Source organism: Ranitomeya variabilis, chromosome 1, assembly GCF_051348905.1.
Source record: "Ranitomeya variabilis isolate aRanVar5 chromosome 1, aRanVar5.hap1, whole genome shotgun sequence".
In the NCBI taxonomy this organism is placed as follows: domain Eukaryota; kingdom Metazoa; phylum Chordata; class Amphibia; order Anura; family Dendrobatidae; genus Ranitomeya; species Ranitomeya variabilis.
The window spans coordinates 1,050,280,121-1,050,300,024 of record NC_135232.1 but is presented as its reverse complement, the minus strand read 5'-3'; the positions used below and the strand labels follow the sequence as shown (position 1 = coordinate 1,050,300,024).

General features: G+C 44.0%; 1 protein-coding gene across 1 annotated transcript in view; it reads left to right on the top strand.

The window, feature by feature from the left end:
* Positions 1 to 19,904, top strand: part of LOC143793116 (uncharacterized) — a 189,694-nt gene that overhangs the window by 90,949 nt on the left and 78,841 nt on the right. The window lies entirely within an intron of this gene.

The window sequence follows — 19,904 nt, the reverse complement described above, 5'->3', positions numbered from 1 at the left end:
GGAAAGATTTGTAAATCCGCAGCTGCATTTTCTACCAGGAGATGCAGATTTTGTGCAGAAAATTCTGCACCGAAATCTGCAACGTGAGCACATACCCTCATATTCAGTCTGCTCAGCCACCCCACCAGACTGACTGAGATGAACATCTACAACCTGCTTATATGCAGAACTAGCCAGGGGTACCAATTACAGCCTGCAGAGATAGGCTTTAACCCTAGGTTACCCATACCTCCCAACTTTTGAAGATGGGAAAGAGGGACAAAGTTTTAGGTCACGCCTCTGACCACACCCATTCATAATTAGTCACACCCATATCCACGTCCCAACCACACCCATTTAGCACTGCTGATCACACTGTTTTATATACAATAATTATAAACAAAAAAAAAATATGGCCACACAGTGCTCCATACTGTATACACTGTGTTCCAAATTATTATGCAAATTGGATTTAAGTGTGGTAAACATTTAATTGTTTTGTTTTTCAAATAAACTCGTGGATGGTATTGTGTCTCAGGGCTCAATGGATCACTGAAATCAATCTTAAACACATGGGATAATTAGTTTTCCAGGTGATTCTAATTAAAGGAAAACTACTTAAAAATGATGTTCCACATTATTAAGCAGGTCACAGTTTTCAAGTAACATGGGAAAGAAAAGGGATCTCTCTGCTGCTGAAAAGCATCAAATAGTGCAATGCCTTGGTGAAGGGATGAAAACATTAGAAATTTCCCGAAAACTTAAGCGTGATCATCGTACTGTTAAGAGATTTGTGGCTGTACCTGAGCACAAATGTGTTTGTGCTGATAAAGGCATAATGAGGAAGATTTCTGCCAGGCAAGTTCATCAAATTAAGAGAGCAGCTGCTAAAAAGCCATTACAAACCAGCAAACAGTTATTTGAAGCTGCTGGTGCATCTGGAGTCCCTCAAACCTCAAGGTGTAGGATCCTTCAAAGGCTTGCTGTGGTGCATAAACCTACTATTTGGCCACCCTTAAACAGTGTTCACAAGCAGAAATGGTTGCATTGGGCCCACACATACATGAAGACTAATTTCCAAACATTCTTGTTTACTGATGAGTGTCGAGCAACCCTGGATGGTCCAGATGGATGGAGTAGTGGATGATTGGTGGATGGCCACCATGTCCCAACAAGGCTGCAACGTCAGCAAGGGGGTGGAGGAGTCATGTTTTGGGCCGGAATCATGGGGAAACAGCTGGTAGGGCCCTTTAAGGTTCCTGAACATGTGAAAATGACCTCTGCAAAGTATATAGAGTTTCTGACTGACAACTTTCCTCCATGGTATAAAAAGCAGAAATGTGCCTTCAGGAGCAAAATCATCTTCATGCTGACAATGCACCATCTCATGCTGCAAAGAAGACCTCTGAGTCATTGGCTGCTATGGGCATAAAAGGAGATAAACTCATGGTGCGGCCACCATCTTCCCCTGACCTCAACCCTATAGAGAACCTTTGGAGAATCATCAAGCAAAAGATCTATGAGGGCGGGAGGCAGTTCACATCCAAACAGCAGCTCTGGGAGGCTATTCTGACTTCATGCAAAAAATACAAGCAGAAACTCAATGGATGCAGGAATTGTGAAGGTGATCTCAAAGAAGGTTCCTATGGTAACATGTAACTTGGCCTGTTAGGAGGTTTTGGAGTTAAATAGCTTTTTTGTTCAGTGAATGTGACCTCCTAATGCTGCAAATTCCACAAATGAGCATTTGCAGTTCTTTAAAACATATCAAATGTTTAGAAATTCTACTGTGCGTAATAATTTGGAACAGTGCGTTTTAAGTTTTTATTCATTTTGGAGGTTATACTGTTATCATTGGGAGGTTTCTTCAATAAAATTCAATGTATAATCTAACGGGTGATGACTTTTATTAGACTGACTGTCATTTGCACCGACCATTTAGGAAAATCAGAGAAAAATATAATTTGCATAATAATTTGGAACATAGTGTAATGACCCCACATGATGCTCCATACTGTAAAATGGCCACACACAGTGCTCCATACTGTATAATGGCCACACAGTGCTCCATACTGTATAATGGCCACACATGATGCTCAATACTGTATAATGGCCACACATGATGCTCCATAGTGTATAATGGCTGCACATGATGCTCAATACTGTATAATGGCCACACATGATGCTCCATAGTGTATAATGGCCACACATGATGCTCTATACTGTATAATGGCCACACATGATGCTCAATACTGTATAATGGCCACACATGATGCTCCATAGTGTATAATGGCCACACATGATGCTCCATAATGTATAATGGTCACACAGTGCTCCATACTGTATAATGGCCACACAGTGCTCCATACTGTATAATGGTCACACATAGTGCTCCATACTGTATAATGATCCCACATGATGCTTAATACTGTATAATAGCCACACATGATGCTCCATACTGTATAATGACCACACATGATGCTCCATACTGTATAATGGCCACACAGTGCTCCATACTGTATAATGGCCACACACAGTTCTCCATACTGTATAATGATCCCACATGATGCTTAATACTGTATAATAGCCACACATGATGCTCCATACTGTATAATGACCACACATGATGCTCCATACTGTATAATGGCCATTGGCCACACATGATGCTCCATACTGTATAACGGCCACACATGATGCTCCATACTGTATAACGACCACACATGATGCTCAATACTGTATAATGGCCACACACAGTTCTCCATACTGTATAATGATCTCACATTATGCTCAATACTGTATAATGACCCCCCTCACTCCTGTATGCATGGCTCATATTCCCCCCCCCCTGTATGCATGGCTCATCTCCCTCCCATCCCATATACATGGCTCATATCCCCCCCTCCTATATGCATGGCTCATATTCCCCCTCCTGTATGCATGGCTCATATTCCCCCTCCTGTATGCATATTTCATATTTCCCCCCTGTATGCATGGCCCATATTCCCCCTCCTGTATGCATGGCTCACATTCCCCCTCCTGTATGCATGGTTCATATTCCCCCTCCTGTATGCATGGGTCATATTCCCCCTCCTGTTTGCATGGCTCATATTCCCCCTCCTGTATGCATGGCTCATATTCCCTCCGAATGCATGGCTCATATTCCCCCCTGAATGCATGGCTTGTCTCTCCACCCCCCGGCTCCCGCTCCTGCTCCCATCTTGCATGGCGCGCCGGCTTATGACCTCCTTCATCCCCCCATCCCTCATACTTACCTGTCCCTCATACTCAATTGTCTCACATCGCGCGGCCGCACGATATCCCTCTCGCTCTGTCCCGACTCCCGGCGCAGCACCTTCTTCCTGCGTGAGCAGTCACGTGATACCGCTCATTAAGGTCATGAATATGCGCATATTCTTGACCTTAATGAGCGGTACCACGTGACCGCTCATTCAGGACGAGCTGTGTACGCCGAGACCAGGCATCGCTGGAGCAAGGTGAGTATCGTCTTCAAGGAGGGCGGGCGGCCGGGGGGGGGGAGATAAACAGACTGCAGGGGGGCGTGGCTTAACTCAAGGGGGCGTGTCGATTGCTTCTCCTGCTGTCTGCGGGATCAGAGCATCCCGTGCTGGACAGTGGGGCGAAGCAACAAAACCGGGACAGTCCCGCACAATGAGGGATGGTTGGGAGCTATGGGTTACCTGGCATTGCTACAGTGTTTATGTAGCAGAGTTGTCTTTGTAGCTGAGCTGTTTGTGCTTTTGGAACATCATACTGTGCACATAACTCTCAACCATCCCAGATTTAGCGGGATTGTCTTGTCATGATTTGAGGGTTCAGTCCTGCCATGTCAGGGCTTTGTCCTTACTTCTCATACTCACCTCTCTACCATGTTCTTATTGCTCCGTAGCTCCTCCTCCTCCGTAGCTCCTCCTGGGGTGGAGCCAAATATCTCTGCACGGACATTAATAATTTAATTTATGTTAACTTCTCCTGTGATCAGGCCTTTCCAGAATGCACACTCACATTTCTATGTTCGCTGGCAGAAGCTCTGTCTTTGAGCCAAAGCCCATTATGATGTATTTGGAATAATTTGGTAATCTTCACCTGTATTGCAAGTCAGTGAACCCATAAGCAGATTATACATCTACATAGAGATACATTGTACATAACAGTGTATTTCTATGTTCTTTGTATTCTAAAGATGGAAAAAAAAAAGATTTTTTTGTACCTATAAAATGACTAAAAATAACAAAAAACAATTAAAAAAATGTTTTTTTTTTAGTCTCCCCAGTCTTCAAACCCACAACATTTAATATTGCAGGCAGGTGCTAAATCTATTGAGCCACAGACTCTTGTGATGCCACTGGAGGAATGTTGTATACTTGATCTGTATTGCAGGCTCTGACTCCACAGGCAGATTATGCTGATACATTGTATATACCAGTGTATTTCTAGTTATCGATATTATAGAGGGAAAATAAAAAGATTTTTTTTGCTCCTATAAAATTACTAAAAAATAATGAAAAACACTTACAATAATTTCATTTTAACCCCTTAGTGACAGAGCCAATTTGGTACTTTATGACCGAGCCAATTTTTACAATTCTGACCACTGTCACTTTATGAGGTTATACAGGTCCTTCTCAAAAAATTAGCATATAGTGTTAAATTTCATTATTTACCATAATGTAATGATTACAATTAAACTTTCATATATTATAGATTCATTATCCACCAACTGAAATTTGTCAGGTCTTTTATTGTTTTAATACTGATGATTTTGGCATACAACTCCTGATAACCCAAAAAACCTGTCTCAATAAATTAGCATATTTCACCCGTCCAATCAAATAAAAGTGTTTTTTAATAACAAACAAAAAAACCATCAAATAATAATGTTCAGTTATGCACTCAATACTTGGTCGGGAATCCTTTGGCAGAAATGACTGCTTCAATGCGGCGTGGCATGGAGGCAATCAGCCTGTGACACTGCTGAGATGTTATGGAGGCCCAGGATGCTTCAATAGCGGCCTTAAGCTCATCCAGAGTGTTGGGTCTTGCGTCTCTCAACTTTCTCTTCACAATATCCCACAGATTCTCTATGGGGTTCAGGTCAGGAGAGTTGGCAGGCCAATTGAGCACAGTAATACCATGGTCAGTAAACCATTTACCAGTGGTTTTGGCAAAGCATTTCAGCCGATGGAAGCATGAAGTGCTCCAAAATCTCCTGATAGCTAGCTGCTATCGTGCCCTTGATGAAACACAGTGGACCAACACCAACCGCTGACATGGCACCCCACACCATCACTGACTGTGGGTACTTGACACTGGACTTCAGGCATTTTGGCATTTCCTTCTCCCCAGTCTTCCTCCAGACTCTGGCACCTTGATTTCCGAATGACATGCAAAATTTGCTTTCATCAGAAAAAAGTACTTGGGACCACTTAGCAACAGTCCAGTGCTGCTTCTCTGTAGCCCAGGTCAGGCGCTTCTGCCGCTGTTTATGGTTCAAAAGTGGCTTTACCTGGGGAATGCGGCACCTGTAGCCCATTTCCTGCACACGCCTGTGCACGGTGGCTCTGGATGTTTCCACACCAGACTCAGTCCACTGCTTCCTCAGGTTCCCCAAGGTCTGGAATCGGTCCTTCTCCACAATCTTCCTCAGGGTCCGGTCACCTCTTCTCGTTGTACAGCGTTTTCTGCCACATTGTTTCCTTCCAACAGACTTACCATTGAGGTGCCTTGATACAGCACTCTGGGAACAGCCTATTTGTTGAGAAATTTCTTTCTGGGTCTTACCCTCTTGCTTGAGGGTGTCAATGATGGCCTTCTTGACATCTGTCAGGTCGCTAGTCTTACCCATGATGGGGATTTTGAGTAATGAACCAGGCAGGGAGTTTTTAAAAGCCTCAGGTATCTTTTGCATGTGTTTAGAGTTAATTAGTTGATTCAGAAGATTAGGGTAATAGGTCGTTTAGAGAACCTTTTCTTGATATGCTAATTTATTGAGACAGGTTTTTTGGGTTATCAGGAGTTGTATGCCAAAATCATCAGTATTAAAACAATAAAAGACCTGACAAATTTCAGTTGGTGGATAATGAATCTATAATATATGAAAGTTTAATTGTAATCATTACATTATGGTAAATAATGAAATTTAACACTATATGCTAATTTTTTGAGAAGGACCTGTAACTCTGGAATACTTTAACGGATCCTGCTGATTCTGAGATTGTTTTTTCGTGACATATTGTACTTCATGGTAGTGGTAACATTTCTTCGATATTACTTGCGATTATTTATGAAAAAAATGGAAATATGGCGAAAATTTTTAAAATTTTGCAATTTTCAAAATTTGTATTTGTATTTTTATGCCCTTAAATCAGAGAGATATGTCACAAAAATAGTTAATAAATAACATTTTCCACATGTCTACTTTACATCAGCACAATTTTGGAAACAACATTTTTTTTTGTTAGGGAGTTATAAGGGTTAAAAGTTGACCAGCAATTTCTCATTTTTACAACACCATTTTTTTTTAGGGACCACATCACTTTTGAAGTCATTTTGAGGGGTCTATATGATAGAAAATAACCAAGTGTGACACCATTCTAAAAACTGCACCCCTCAAGGTGCTCAAAACCACCTTCAAGAAGTTTATTAACCCTTTACGTGCTTCACAGGAACTGAAACAATGTGGAAGGAAAAAATGAACATTTAACTTTTTTTTGCAAACATTTTAATTCAGAACCATTTTTTGTATTTTCACAAGTGTAAAAACAGAAATTTTACCATAAATTTTGTTGTGCAATTTCTCCTGAATACGCTGATACCCCATATGTGGGGGTAAACCACTGTTTGGGCGCACAGCAGAGCTTGGAAGTGAAGGAGCGCCGTTTGACTTTTTTCAATGCAGAATTGGCTGGAATTGAGATTGGATGCCATGTCACATTTAGAGAGCCCCTGATGTGCCTAAACAGTGGAAACCCCCCATAAGTGACACCATTTTGGAAACTAGACCCCTTAAGGAACTTATCTAGATGTGTGGTGAGCAGTTTGAACCCACAAGTGCTTCACAGAAGTTTGTAACATAGAGCCGTGAAAATAAAAAATCGCATTTGTTTACACAAAAATGATCTTTTCGCTCACAAATTCTTATTTTCACAAGGGTAACAGGAGAAATTAGACCACAAAAGTTGTTGTGCAATTTCTTCTGAGTACATCAATACCCCATATGTGGGGGTAAACCACTGTTTAGGCGGACCGCAGAGCTTGGAAGAGAAGGAGTGCCGTTTTACTTATTCAATGTAGAATTGGCTGGAATTGAGATCGGACGTCATGTCGCGTTTGGAGAGCCGCTGATGTGCCTAAACAGTGGAAACCCTGTTGTGAACTCTGTTTTTGGGCTCCCTCTTGTGGTCACAAGTGGTACTGTGTGAGTGCTGTCTTTGGGCTCCCTCTGGTGGCTCTTTGTGTCATTCTGCATGTCTGAGGCTGGTTCAGCTGTCTCGTTATCTGTTAGCTGGTTTCTTATTTAGCTCACCTGGACTTTCAGTGGTTGCCTGCTGTCGATGTATTCAGTGCTATTTTGATCTCTCCTGAATCCCTTCGTTATCAGTCTCGCCAAGAGAAGCTAAGTTTCTGTTTGGTTATTTTTTGCTCATCAGTGTTCAATATGTTTCTTGGTTATTTATTTGTCCTTGTCCAGCTTGCTAATATGTGATTTCCTTGCTTGCTGGTAGCTCTAGGGGGCTGAGTTTCTCCCCTCACACCGTTAGTTGGTGTGGGGGTTCTTGTATTCTCAGCGTGGATATTTTGTATAGGGTTTTTTACTGACCGCACGGTTCCCTGCCTGTCTTCTGCTATCTAGTATTAGTGGGCCTCATTTGCTGAATCTGTTTTCATTTCTACGTTTTGTATTTTCCCCTTACCTCACCGTTATTATTTGTTGGGGGCTTCCTATATCTTTGGAGTCATTTCTCTGAGGCAAGTGAGGTCTTACTTTCTCTATAGGGGTAGCAAGTTTCTCAGGCTGCGTCGAGACGTTCACCGGCTACCTTTAGTGTGTTTGGTTAGGATCAGGTTTTGCGGTCAGTCCAGTTACCACCTCCCTAGAGCTCGTTCTATGTTCAGTTACTTAGGTAGTTCATTCTGTGATCCTCAGCCACTAAGGATCATAACAGTACAGCATGCCAAAAAAGTGTTTAATGCATCGCAGAAGTGGGATAAGAGAAGTCCTGAGTACAATTTTTTTTTTTTTCCTCTCCCTTTGCTGCAGTCTGTCCAGCTTCTCTCATCCCCTTAATCTCTGGGTGGCTTTGAGTTCAGCTGCAGACATGGATATTCAGAGTCTGACTTCTAGTGTGGATCATCTTGCTGCAAGGGTGCAAAGCATTCAGGATTTTGTTGTTCACAGTCCTATGTCTGAGCCAAAAGTACCTATTCCTGAGTTGTTTTCTGGAGATAGATCTAGGTTTCTGAATTTTAAGAATAATTGTAAATTATTTCTTTCTTTGAGACCTCGTTCCTCTGGTGATTCCGCTCAGCAAGTTAGAATTGTTATCTCCCTGTTACGTGGCGACCCTCAAGATTGGGCTTTCTCCCTGGCGCCAGGAGATCCTGCATTGCTGACTGTGGATGCGTTTTTTGTGGCGCTTGGATTGCTTTATGAGGAACCTAATCTTGAGAACCAGGCAGAAAAGGCCTTGCTGGCTCTCTCTCAGGGCCAGGATGAAGCTGAGGTGTATTGTCAAAAATTTCGGAAATGGTCGGTGCTTACTCAGTGGAATAAGTGTGCCCTGGCTGCAAATTTCAGAGAAGGTCTTTCTGAAGCCATTAAGAATGTTATGGTGGCCTGCAAGTCTGAATGACTCAATGGCTTTGGCCATTCAGATTGATCGGCGTTTGCGGGAGCGCAAATCTGCGCACCATCTGGCGGTGTTTTCTGAACAGAGACCTGAGCCTATGCAATGTGACCGAATTCTGACCAGAATTGAGCGGCAAGATCATAGACGTCAAAATGAGTTGTGCTTTTACTGTGGTGATTCAACTCATGTTATCTCAGCATGCTCTAAGCGCGTAAAAAAAATTGCTAAATCTGTCACCGTTGGTACTATACAGCCTAAATTCATTTTGTCTGTTACTTTAATTTGTTCTTTGTCTTCCTATTCGGTTATGGCTTTTGTGGATTCAGGTGCTGCCCTGAACCTGATGGATTTGTCGTTTGCCAGGCGCTGTGGTTTGGTCCTGGAGCCTTTGGAATTCCCTATTCCTCTGAGGGGAATTGATGCTACACCATTGGCTGAGAATAAGCCTCAGTATTGGACTCAAGTGACCATGTGCATGACTCCTGTACATCAGGAGGTGATTCGCTTTCTTGTGCTGCATAATTTGCATGATGTTGTCGTTTTGGGTCTGCCATGGCTGCAGGCTCATAATCCAGTTTTGGATTGGAAAGCTATGTCTGTTTCAAGTTGGGGTTGCCAGGGGATTCATGGCGATGCTCCTTTGGTGTCAATTGCTTCTTCCACTCCTTCTGAGGTCCCTGAGTTTTTGTCGGACTACCAGGATGTATTTGATGAGCCCAGATCCGGTGCCCTGCCTCCTCACAGGGATTGTGATTGTGCTATAAATTTGATTCCTGGTAGTAAGTTCCCTAAGGGACGACTTTTTAATTTGTCTGTACCAGAACATGCCGCGATGTGGAGTTATATAAAGGAGTCTTTAGAGAAGGGACATATTCGCCCGTCCTCCTCCCCTCTTGGTGCAGGATTCTTTTTTGTGGCCAAGAAGGATGGTTCTCTGAGACCTTGTATAGATTATCGTCTTCTAAATAAAATCACGGTCAAATTTCAGTATCCTTTGCCATTATTATCTGATCTGTTTGCTCGGATTAAGGGGTCCAGTTGGTTCACCAAGATAGATCTCCGTGGTGCGTATAATCTTGTGCGCATTAAGCAGGGGGATGAATGGAAAACAGCATTTAATACGCCCGAAGGCCATTTTGAGTACTTGGTGATGCCTTTTGGACTCTCTAATGCTCCTTCTGTGTTCCAGTCCTTCATGCATGACATCTTCCGAGAATATCTGGATAAATTTATGATTGTGTATCTGGATGACATTTTGGTCTCTTCTGAGGACTGGGAGTCCCATGTGAAGCAGGTCAGGATGGTATTTCAGGTCCTGCGTGCTAATGCCTTATTTGTGAAGGGCTCAAAATGTCTCTTCGGAGCACAGAAGGTTTCCTTTTTGGGTTTTATTTTTTCTCCTTCTACTATTGAGATGGACCCAGTCAAGGTCCAGGCTATTCATGACTGGACTCGGCCTACATCTGTTAAGAGTCTTCAGAAGTTCTTGGGTTTTGCTAATTTTTACCGTCGCTTCATTGCTAATTTTTCTGGCGTGGTTAAACCCTTGACGGATTTGACCAAGAAGGGTTCTGATGTGACTAATTGGTCTCCTGCGGCCGTGGAAGCCTTTCGGGAGCTGAAGCGCCGGTTTTCTTTGGCTCCAGTTTTGTGTCAGCCTGATGTCTCTCTTCCTTTTCAGGTCGAGGTTGATGCTTCTGAGATTGTAGCAGGGGCTGTTTTGTCGCAGAGAAGCTCTGATTGCTCTGTGATGAAACCTTGTGCTTTCTTTTCAAGAAAGTTTTCGCCTGCCGAGCGGAATTGTGATGTTGGTAATCGGAAGTTGTTGGCTATGAAGTGGGCATTTGAGGAGTGGCGACATTGGCTCGAGGGAGCTAAGCATCGTGTGGTGGTCTTGACTGATCACAAAAATCTGATTTAACTCGAGTCTGCCAAGCGGCTGAATCCTAGACAGACTCGTTGGTCGTTGTTTTTCTCCCATTTCGATTTCGTGGTCTCGTACCTGCCTGGTTCGAAGAACGTGAAGGCTGATGCTCTTTCTAGGAGTTTTGTGCCTGACTCTCCGGGAGTTTCAGAGCCGGCTGGTATCCTCAGAGAGGGAGTGATTTTGTCTGCCATTTCCCCAGATTTGCGATGAGTGCTGCAGAAATTTCAGGCGGATAGACCTGACCGTTGCCCACCAGAGAGACTGTTTGTCCCAGATAGATGGACCAGCAGAGTTATTTCCGAGGTTCATTCTTCGGTGTTGGCAGGCCATCCTGGGATTTTTGGTACCAGAGATTTGGTGGCTAGGTCCTTCTGGTGGCCTTCCTTGTCGCGGGATGTGCGTTCCTTTGTGCAGTCCTGTGGGATTTGTGCTCGGGCTAAGCCTTGCTGTTCTCGTGCCAGCGGTTTGCTTTTGCCTTTGCCTGTCCCGAAGAGGCCTTGGACGCACATTTCCATGGATTTTATTTCGGATCTTCCAGTCTCTCAGAGAATGTTGTCTGTCATTTGGGTGGTGTGTGATCATTTTTCCAAAATGGTCCATTTGGTGCCCTTGCCTAAGTTGCCTTCCTCCTCCGATTTGGTTCCTCTATTTTTTCAGAATGTGGTTCGCTTGCATGGCATCCCTGAAAATATTGTGTCTGACAGAGGATCCCAGTTTGTGTCCAGATTTTGGCGGATTTTTTGTGCTAAGATGGGCATTGATTTGTCTTTTTCGTCGGCCTTCCATCCTCAGACGAATGGCCAAACCGAGCGAACTAATCAGACCTTGGAAACTTATTTAAGATGTTTTGTTTCTGCTGATCAGGATGATTGGGTGACTTTTTTGCCATTGGCCGAGTTTGCCCTTAATAATCGGGCTAGTTCTGCTACTTTGGTTTCGCCTTTTTTCTGCAATTCTGGTTTTCATCCTCGTTTCTCCTCGGGTCAGGTCGAGCCTTCTGACTGTCCTGGGGTGGATTCTGTGGTGGATAGGTTGCAGCAGATTTGGAACCATGTGGTGGACAATTTGAAGTTGTCACAGGAGAAGGCTCAGCGCTTTGCCAACCGCCGTCGCGGTGTGGGTCCCCGACTTCGTGTTGGGGATTTGGTATGGCTGTCTTCTCGGTATGTTCCTATGAAGGTCTCCTCTCCTAAATTCAAGCCTCGCTTCATCGGTCCTTATAAGATTTTGGAAATCCTTAACCCGGTGTCATTTCGTTTGGACCTCCCAGCGTCATTTGCCATTCATAACGTGTTCCATAGGTCTTTGTTGCGGAGGTATGTGGTGCCTGTGGTTCCTTCTGTTGAGCCCCCTGCCCCGGTGCTGGTTGAGGGTGAATTGGAGTACGTGGTGGAGAAGATCTTGGATTCTCGTGTTTCTAGACGGAGGCTTCAGTATTTGGTTAAGTGGAAGGGCTATGGTCAGGAGGATAATTCCTGGGTTGTCGCCTCTGATGTTCATGCGGCCGATTTGATTCGTGCCTTCCATGTGGCTCATCCTGATCGCCCTGGGGGTTTTGATGAGGGTTCGGTGACCCCTCCTCAAGGGGGGGTACTGTTGTGAACTCTGTTTTTGGGCTCCCTCTTGTGGTCACAAGTGGTACTGTGTGAGTGCTGTCTTTGGGCTCCCTCTGGTGGCTCTTTGTGTCATTCTGCAGGTCTGAGGCTGGTTCAGCTGTCTCGATATCTGTTAGCTGGTTTCTTATTTAGCTCACCTGGACTTTCAGTGGTTGCCTGCTGTCGATGTATTCAGTGCTATTTTGATCTCTCCTGAATCCCTTCGTTATCAGTCTCGCCAAGAGAAGCTAAGTTTCTGTTTGGTTATTTTTTGCTCATCAGTGTTCAATATGTTTCTTGGTTATTTATTTGTCCTTGTCCACCTTGCTAATATGTGATTTCCTTGCTTGCTGGTAGCTCTAGGGGGCTGAGTTTCTCCCCTCACACCGTTAGTTGGTGTGGGGGTTCTTGTATTCTCAGCGTGGATATTTTGTATAGGGTTTTTTACTGACCGCACAGTTCCCTGCCTGTCTTCTGCTATCTAGTATTAGTGGGCCTCATTTGCTGAATCTGTTTTCATTTCTACGTTTTGTATTTTCCCCTTACCTCACCGTTATTATTTGTTGGGGGCTTCCTATATCTTTGGGGTCATTTCTCTGAGGCAAGTGAGGTCTTACTTTCTCTATAGGGGTAGCAAGTTTCTCAGGCTGCGTCGAGACGTCCAGGAATTTAGGTACGTTCACCGGCTACCTTTAGTGTGTTTGGTTAGGATCAGGTTTTGCGGTCAGTCCAGTTACCACCTCCCTAGAGCTCGTTCTATGTTCAGTTACTTAGCTAGTTCATTCTGTGATCCTCAGCCACTAAGGATCATAACAAAACCCCCAACAAGTGACACCATTTTGGAAACTAGACCCCTTAAGGAACTTATCTAGATGTGTGGTGAGCACTTTGAATCCCCAAGTGCTTCACAAAAGTTTATAACCTAGAGCCGTGAAAATAAAAAATCGCATTTTTTCTACAAAAATGATCTTTTTGCCCCCAAATTTTTATTTTCACAAGGGTAACAGGAGAAATTAGACCACAAAAGTTGTTGTGCAATTTCTCCTGAGTACGTCAATACCCCATATGTGGGGGTAAACCACTGTTTGGGCGCACCGCAGAGCTTGGAAGAGAAGGAGTGCCGTTTTACTTTTTCAATGTAGAATTGGTTGGAATTGAGATCGGACGCCATGTTGCATTTGCAGAGCCCCTGAGGTGCCTAAATAGTAGAAACCCCCCACAAGTGACCCCATTTTGGAAACTAGACCCCCCATGGATTTTTTAGCCCCCAAGTTTTTATTTTCACAAGGGTAACAAGAGAAATTGGACCCCAAAAGTTGTTGTCCAATTTGTCCTGAGTATGCTGGTACCCCATATGTGGGGGTAAACCACTGTTTGGGCGCACGGCAGAGCTCGGAAGTGAAGGAGCACCGTTTTGGAATGCAGACTTTGATAGAATGGTCTGCGGGCGTTATGTTGCGTTTGCAGAGCCCCTGATGTACCTAAACAGTAGAAACCCCCCATAAGTGACCCCATTTTGGAAACTAGACCCCAAAAGGAACTTATCTAGATATGTGGTGAGAACTTTGATTGCCCAAGTGCTTCACAGAAATTTATAATGCAGAGTCGTGAAAATAAAAAGTATTTTTTTTTCCACAAAAAAGATTTTTTAGCCCCCAAGTTTTTATTTTCACAAGGGTAACAAGAGAAATTATACCCCAAAAGTTGTTGTCCAATTTGTCCTGAGTATGCTGGTACCCCATATGTAGGGGTAAACCACTGTTTGGGCGCACGGCAGAGCTCGGAAGGGAAGAAGCGCCGTTTTGGAATGCAGACTTTGATAGAATGGTCTGCGGGCGTTATGTTGCGTTTGCAGAGCCTCTGATGTACCTAAACAGTAGAAACCCCCCACAAGTGACCCCATTTTGGAAACTAGACCCCCAATGGAACTTATCTAGATGTGTGGTGAGAACTTTGAATGCCCAAGTGCTTCACAGAAGTTTATAATGCAGAGTCGTGAAAATAAAAAATATTTTTTTTCCACAAAAAAGATTTTTTAGCCCCCAAGTTTTTATTTGCACAAGGGTAACAGGAGAAATTGGATGGCAAAAGTTGTTGTCCAATTTATCCCGAGTACGCTGATGCCCCATATGTGGGGGTAAACCACTGTTTGGGCGCATGGCAGAGCTCAGAAGGGAGGGAGCACCATTTGACTTTTTGAGCGCAAAATTGGCTGTCATGTTTGGAGACCCCCTGATGTACCTGAACAGTGGAAACCCCCCAATTCTAAATCCAACCCTAACCCCAACACACCCCTAACCCTAATCCCAACCCGATCCATAATCCTAATCACAACCCTAACGATAATCACAACCCTAACCCCAAAACAACCCTAATCTCAACCCTAACCATAACCCTAATCAAAACCCTGAATCCAACACACCCCTAATCCTAATCTCATCCCTAACCTCAAACCTAACCCTAATCCCAATACACCCCTAACCCTAATCCCAACCCTAATCCCAACCCTAACCTTAACCCTAATCCCAAACCTAACCCTAATCCCAAACGTAACCCTAATGCCAACCCTAACACTAATACCAACCCTAATCCAAACCCTAATCCCAACTCTAACCCTAACTTTAGCCCCAACCCTTGCCCTAACTTTAGCCCCAACCCTAACCCTAGCCCTAACCCAAACTTTAGCCCCAACCCTTGCCCTAACCCTAACTTTAGCCCCAACCTTAACCCTAGCCCTAACCCTAATTTTAGCCCCAACCCTAGCCCTAACCCTAACTTTAGCCCTAACCCTAACCCTAAATTTAGCCCCAACCCTAACCCTAAATTTAACCCTAACCCTAGCCCTAACTTTAGCCCCAACCCTAACCCTAGCCCTAAGGCTACTTTCACACTTGTGTCGTGTGGACAAAAAACGGATCCTGCAAATGTGCCCGCAGGATGCATTTTTTGCCCATAGACTTGTATTGCCGTTGGATGGCCACACGTCGCGTCTGTCGTGCACTGGATCCGTTGTGTTTTGGCGGACCGTCGTCACAAAAAACGTTCAATGTAACCTTTTTTTTGTACATCGCGTCCGCCATTTCCGCGCATGCGTGGCCGTAACTCTGCCCCCTCCTCCCCAGGACATAGACTGGGCAGCGGATGCATTGAAAAACTGCATCTGCTGCCCACGTTGTGCACAATTTTCACAACGTGCGTCGGTACGTCGGGCCGACGCATTGCGACGGCCCCGTACCGACACAAGTGTGAAAGAAGCCTAACCCTAGCCCTAACCTTAGCCCTAACCCTAAATTTAGCCCCAACCCTAACCCTAAATTTAGCCCCAACCCTAACCCTAACCCTAATTTTAGCCCCAACTCCTCTCTCCTGCCGGCCGGCAGATGGCGGCAGATGGCGGGCGCACTGCGCATGCGCCCGCCATTTTCTTTCCCGATGAAGAAGCCGGGGGATGCAGGAGGACCCAGGGAAGTATGATAGGGTCCCCGAATACCCCTATTTCTCTGTCCTCTGATGTGCGATCACATCAGAGGACAGAGAATGACAGATCGCTTTTTTTTTTGCGACCGCCGGTAAACAGTTAATTACCGGCGATCGCAAAACATGGGTCGGTAAAAACCGACCCCGATCATGTTCTTTGGGGTTTCGGCTACCCCCGGCAGCGCCTGCCATTTTTGCCGGAAAAAGATGGCGGCGCCCATCGGGAGCCACGAGGAGCACCGGGGGAGACAGGTGAGTATCGGGGGGCTATCGGGGACCCCATTTCTCTGTCCTCTGATGTGCGATCACATCGGAGGACAGAGAAATTAAAAGGGAAATCGCAACTCGGCGATCGCAACTCGGGGGTCGGTAAAAAAAACCCCGAATCATGTTCTCTGGGGTCTCGGCTACCCCCGGCAACCGAGACCCCAGAGAAAATCCGACTCTGGGGGGCGCTATTCACTTTTTCTACAGCGCCGTTATTTAATTGTTTTAAGTACCCTTAACTGCCGCCGCTAAAAGGCGTATCGGCGGTCGTTAAGGGGTTAATGCATAAAAAAACAACAACAAACATCACCAACTAACATGGACATATTTTGTGTCCTTGTAATCATAATCATACTCACAACGATCAGATTTTTTACGGGGATTGGTAAACGGGATAAAAAATTATGTAATTGATATTTCTCTATTAAACCCATAACATTTTTTTTTTGCGGTCGTGTTCACACATGACGTACATGCTTAATTTTTTACTGCTTTTTCTTCTGCACTTTTGTGTCTTCACCACACAGAGTAATAACAATCTTCTCTGATTATTGTGTTTGCTGTTTCTTTTATGTGTTTTCCCCCTTATTTGATTCGGTTTTGGTGCAGATGTGAACCTCTGTTTTTAACGCTTTTTTAATAATGTAGCATTTTTTTTTTTTTTAAAGCTCCACATAGAAACCTACAGAGGAAAAAAGAAACTGCACAGTTCAGCAGCATCTTTAGATGCACAGAGGGCGGAGAATTCATGAAATCAGATTCACTTTACTTGGAAATGTAGGTCTTGTTCACATTTAGTGTAAATGCTATTTATTTTCTGCTGCTTTTTGCACAGAAATTCTGCGTTTAACTGTCCTAGCAAACTGGATGTGATTTCATTAAAACTGTGCCCACTGTGAGTATAAAAACACTACTAGATATAGAGCCAAAAAAAACGCATGTAAAAAGTGCAGAATCAAAACTTTTCTGTATTATAAAAAAACACATTAAAAACGTGGCTTCTCATCTGCAACAAAAACGCATCAAACAAAGGAGAAAAGGTATAAAATAAATGCAGCAAAGATGCAATGATCCGAGAAGATTGTAATTGCATAGTTTGGTGCACCTGCAGAACACAAGACACAGTATTTATGCTATGTGTGAACATGGCCTTACAGACACCAAAAAAACAGATGTCATATATTGCAGCTAAATAAAGATGACAAAGTTCTGGCGGCTCCGACTGTGAATGAACGAACAAAAAATAAATCCACAGGTCCAAAATAGAGATGAGCAGGACGAACAGATGACTTTGCATCAGCCCTGGTTAATCAAAAGCCGCGACAGGGATGCTGGAAGAGATTCACCGGCCTCCTGTCCAGCCGCCACTGACCTGCACGTTGGTAAAGAACCCCATAAATCGATCCACTTATCTCTAATCCCAATCGTCCTGGAAAAAGCAGACAGTCTTGGATTTTGGTCTGTGCCCTGCAGTCTTTGGCATCTGCTGAATTCCTCTGCCAGCGGCCCTATGACTTCTCCTCCTGCCGGGGGTGGAAGAAATGGCTTAGGGTAAAATAACAAATTGCAACCGCATGCTATGCATGCCTCAATCTGTGTCCTTGTTTTTTGTCACAGAAAAAAGTGCCCACATAAGTTAAATGTAGAATTTGATGGTTGAAGTGTGCCTCAGTGGTTTTAGCACTGTTACTTTACAGCACTAGGATTCTGGGTTCAAGTTCCACCAAAGACAACATGCAAGAAGTTTATACACTACTCAAAAAATAAAAGGAACACTTGTTTAACACAATGTAACTCGAAATTAACCTGTCCAGGTATGAAGCAACACTGATTGTGGATCAATTTCACCTTCTGTTGTGCAAATGGAACAGACAACAGGTAGAAATGATAGGCAATTTGCAAGACAATCCATATAAAGTAGTGGTTCTACAGGTGGTGACAACAGACCATTTCTCTGTTCTCATCCTTTTTGGCTATTGTTTTGGTCATTTTTGCATTTTGTCATTGCTCTCCCCCTTAGAGGTTCAGTAGCATGAGGCGGTGTCTACCGTACAACTCACAGGTAGTAGAGCTCATCCAGAATGTCACATCAATGCAAGCTGTGGCAAGAAGGGTAGCTGTGTCTGTCAGTAATGTGCAGAGCATGGAGTAGATGCCAGGAGACAGGCCAGTACACCAGGAGATGTGGAGGGGGCTGTAGGAAGGCAACAAACCAGCAGCAGGACAGCGGCCTCCTCCTTTGTGCAAGGAGGAACAGGAGGAGCAGTGATAGAGTCCTACTAAATGACCTCCAGCAGGCCACTAACATCAATGTGTCTGCTCAAACTGTCAGAATCAGACTCCATGAGGGTGGTGTGAGGGCCTGATGTCCACAAGTGGGTGTTATGCTTACAGCCCAACACCGGACAGGGTGATTGGCATTTTCCAGAGAACACCAAGATTGACATATTCGACATTGGCACCCTGTGCTCTTCACGGATGAGAGCAGGTTCACAATGAGCCCATGTGAAAGACATGACAGAGTCTGGAGACGCTGCAGAGAGCGTTCTGCTGCCTGCAACATCCTCTAGCATGACTGGTTTGGCAGTGGTTCAGTAATGATGTGGGGCTGCATTTCTTTGGAGGGCCGCACAGCCCTCCATTTTCTAGCCAAAGGTTCCCTGACTGCCATTAGGTACCAGGATGAGATCGTCAGACCCACTGTGAGACCATATGCAGGTGCAGTGGGCCCTGGGTTCCTTCTGATGCATGACAAAACTAGGCCCCATGTGGCTGAAATTTGTCAGAGATTCCTGCATTATGAAGGCATTCATCCTATGAACTGGCCTGCCCTTTCCCCAGACTTGAATCCAATCTGGGACATCATGTCTCATTCCATTCATCAACGCCACATTGCAACAAAGATTGTCCAGGAGTTGGCTGATGCTTTAATCCAGGTCTGGGAGGAGATCTCCCAGGAAATCATCCACCTCCTCAACGGGACCATGCCCAGGTATTGTAGGGAAGTCATACAAGCACGTGGCTACACACACTACTGAGCATATTTTCCTTGTCTTGAGGCATTTCCACTGAAATTGAATCAGCCTGTAATTTGATTTTCCACTTTGCTTTTGAGTATCATTCCAAATCCAGACCTCCATGGGATAATTTTGATTTACATTGATCATTTTTATGTTTTATTGTTCTCAAGGCATTCCACTATGTAATGAATAAATATTTGCAACTGAAATATTTCATTTAATGATATCTAGGACGTGGTATTTCACTGTTCCCTTTATTTTTTTGAACAGTGTATGTTCTCCCTGTGTTTTCATGGATTTCTTCCCATACTGATTGGGAATTTCGATTGTGAGCCCCAGTGGGGACCGTGAAGATGATGTCTGTAAAGTGCTATGGAATTAATGGCACTATATAGGAAAAGCATAATAAATAAATAATGATTTGATGTGGATTCACCATGGACTTTAGCACAGTGTAAAATATTAATATTCTAATGAAAAAATATATATATTAAACTCTAATATGCTTCTCACAAAATTAGAATATCATCAAATAGTTAATTTATTTCAGTTCTTCAATACAAAAAGTGAAACTCATCTATTATATAGAGTCATTACAGAGTGATCTATTTCAAGTGTTTATTTCTGTTAATGTTGATGATTATGGCTTACAGCCAATGAAGGAGATAAATCAATAGAAATTGACATTCTGCAGAACTTGTTTGTTTCCTTTATGCTGTCACTGACTGCTCACTATGTAATGCAGGACAGAACATTAGCTGAACCATATGAT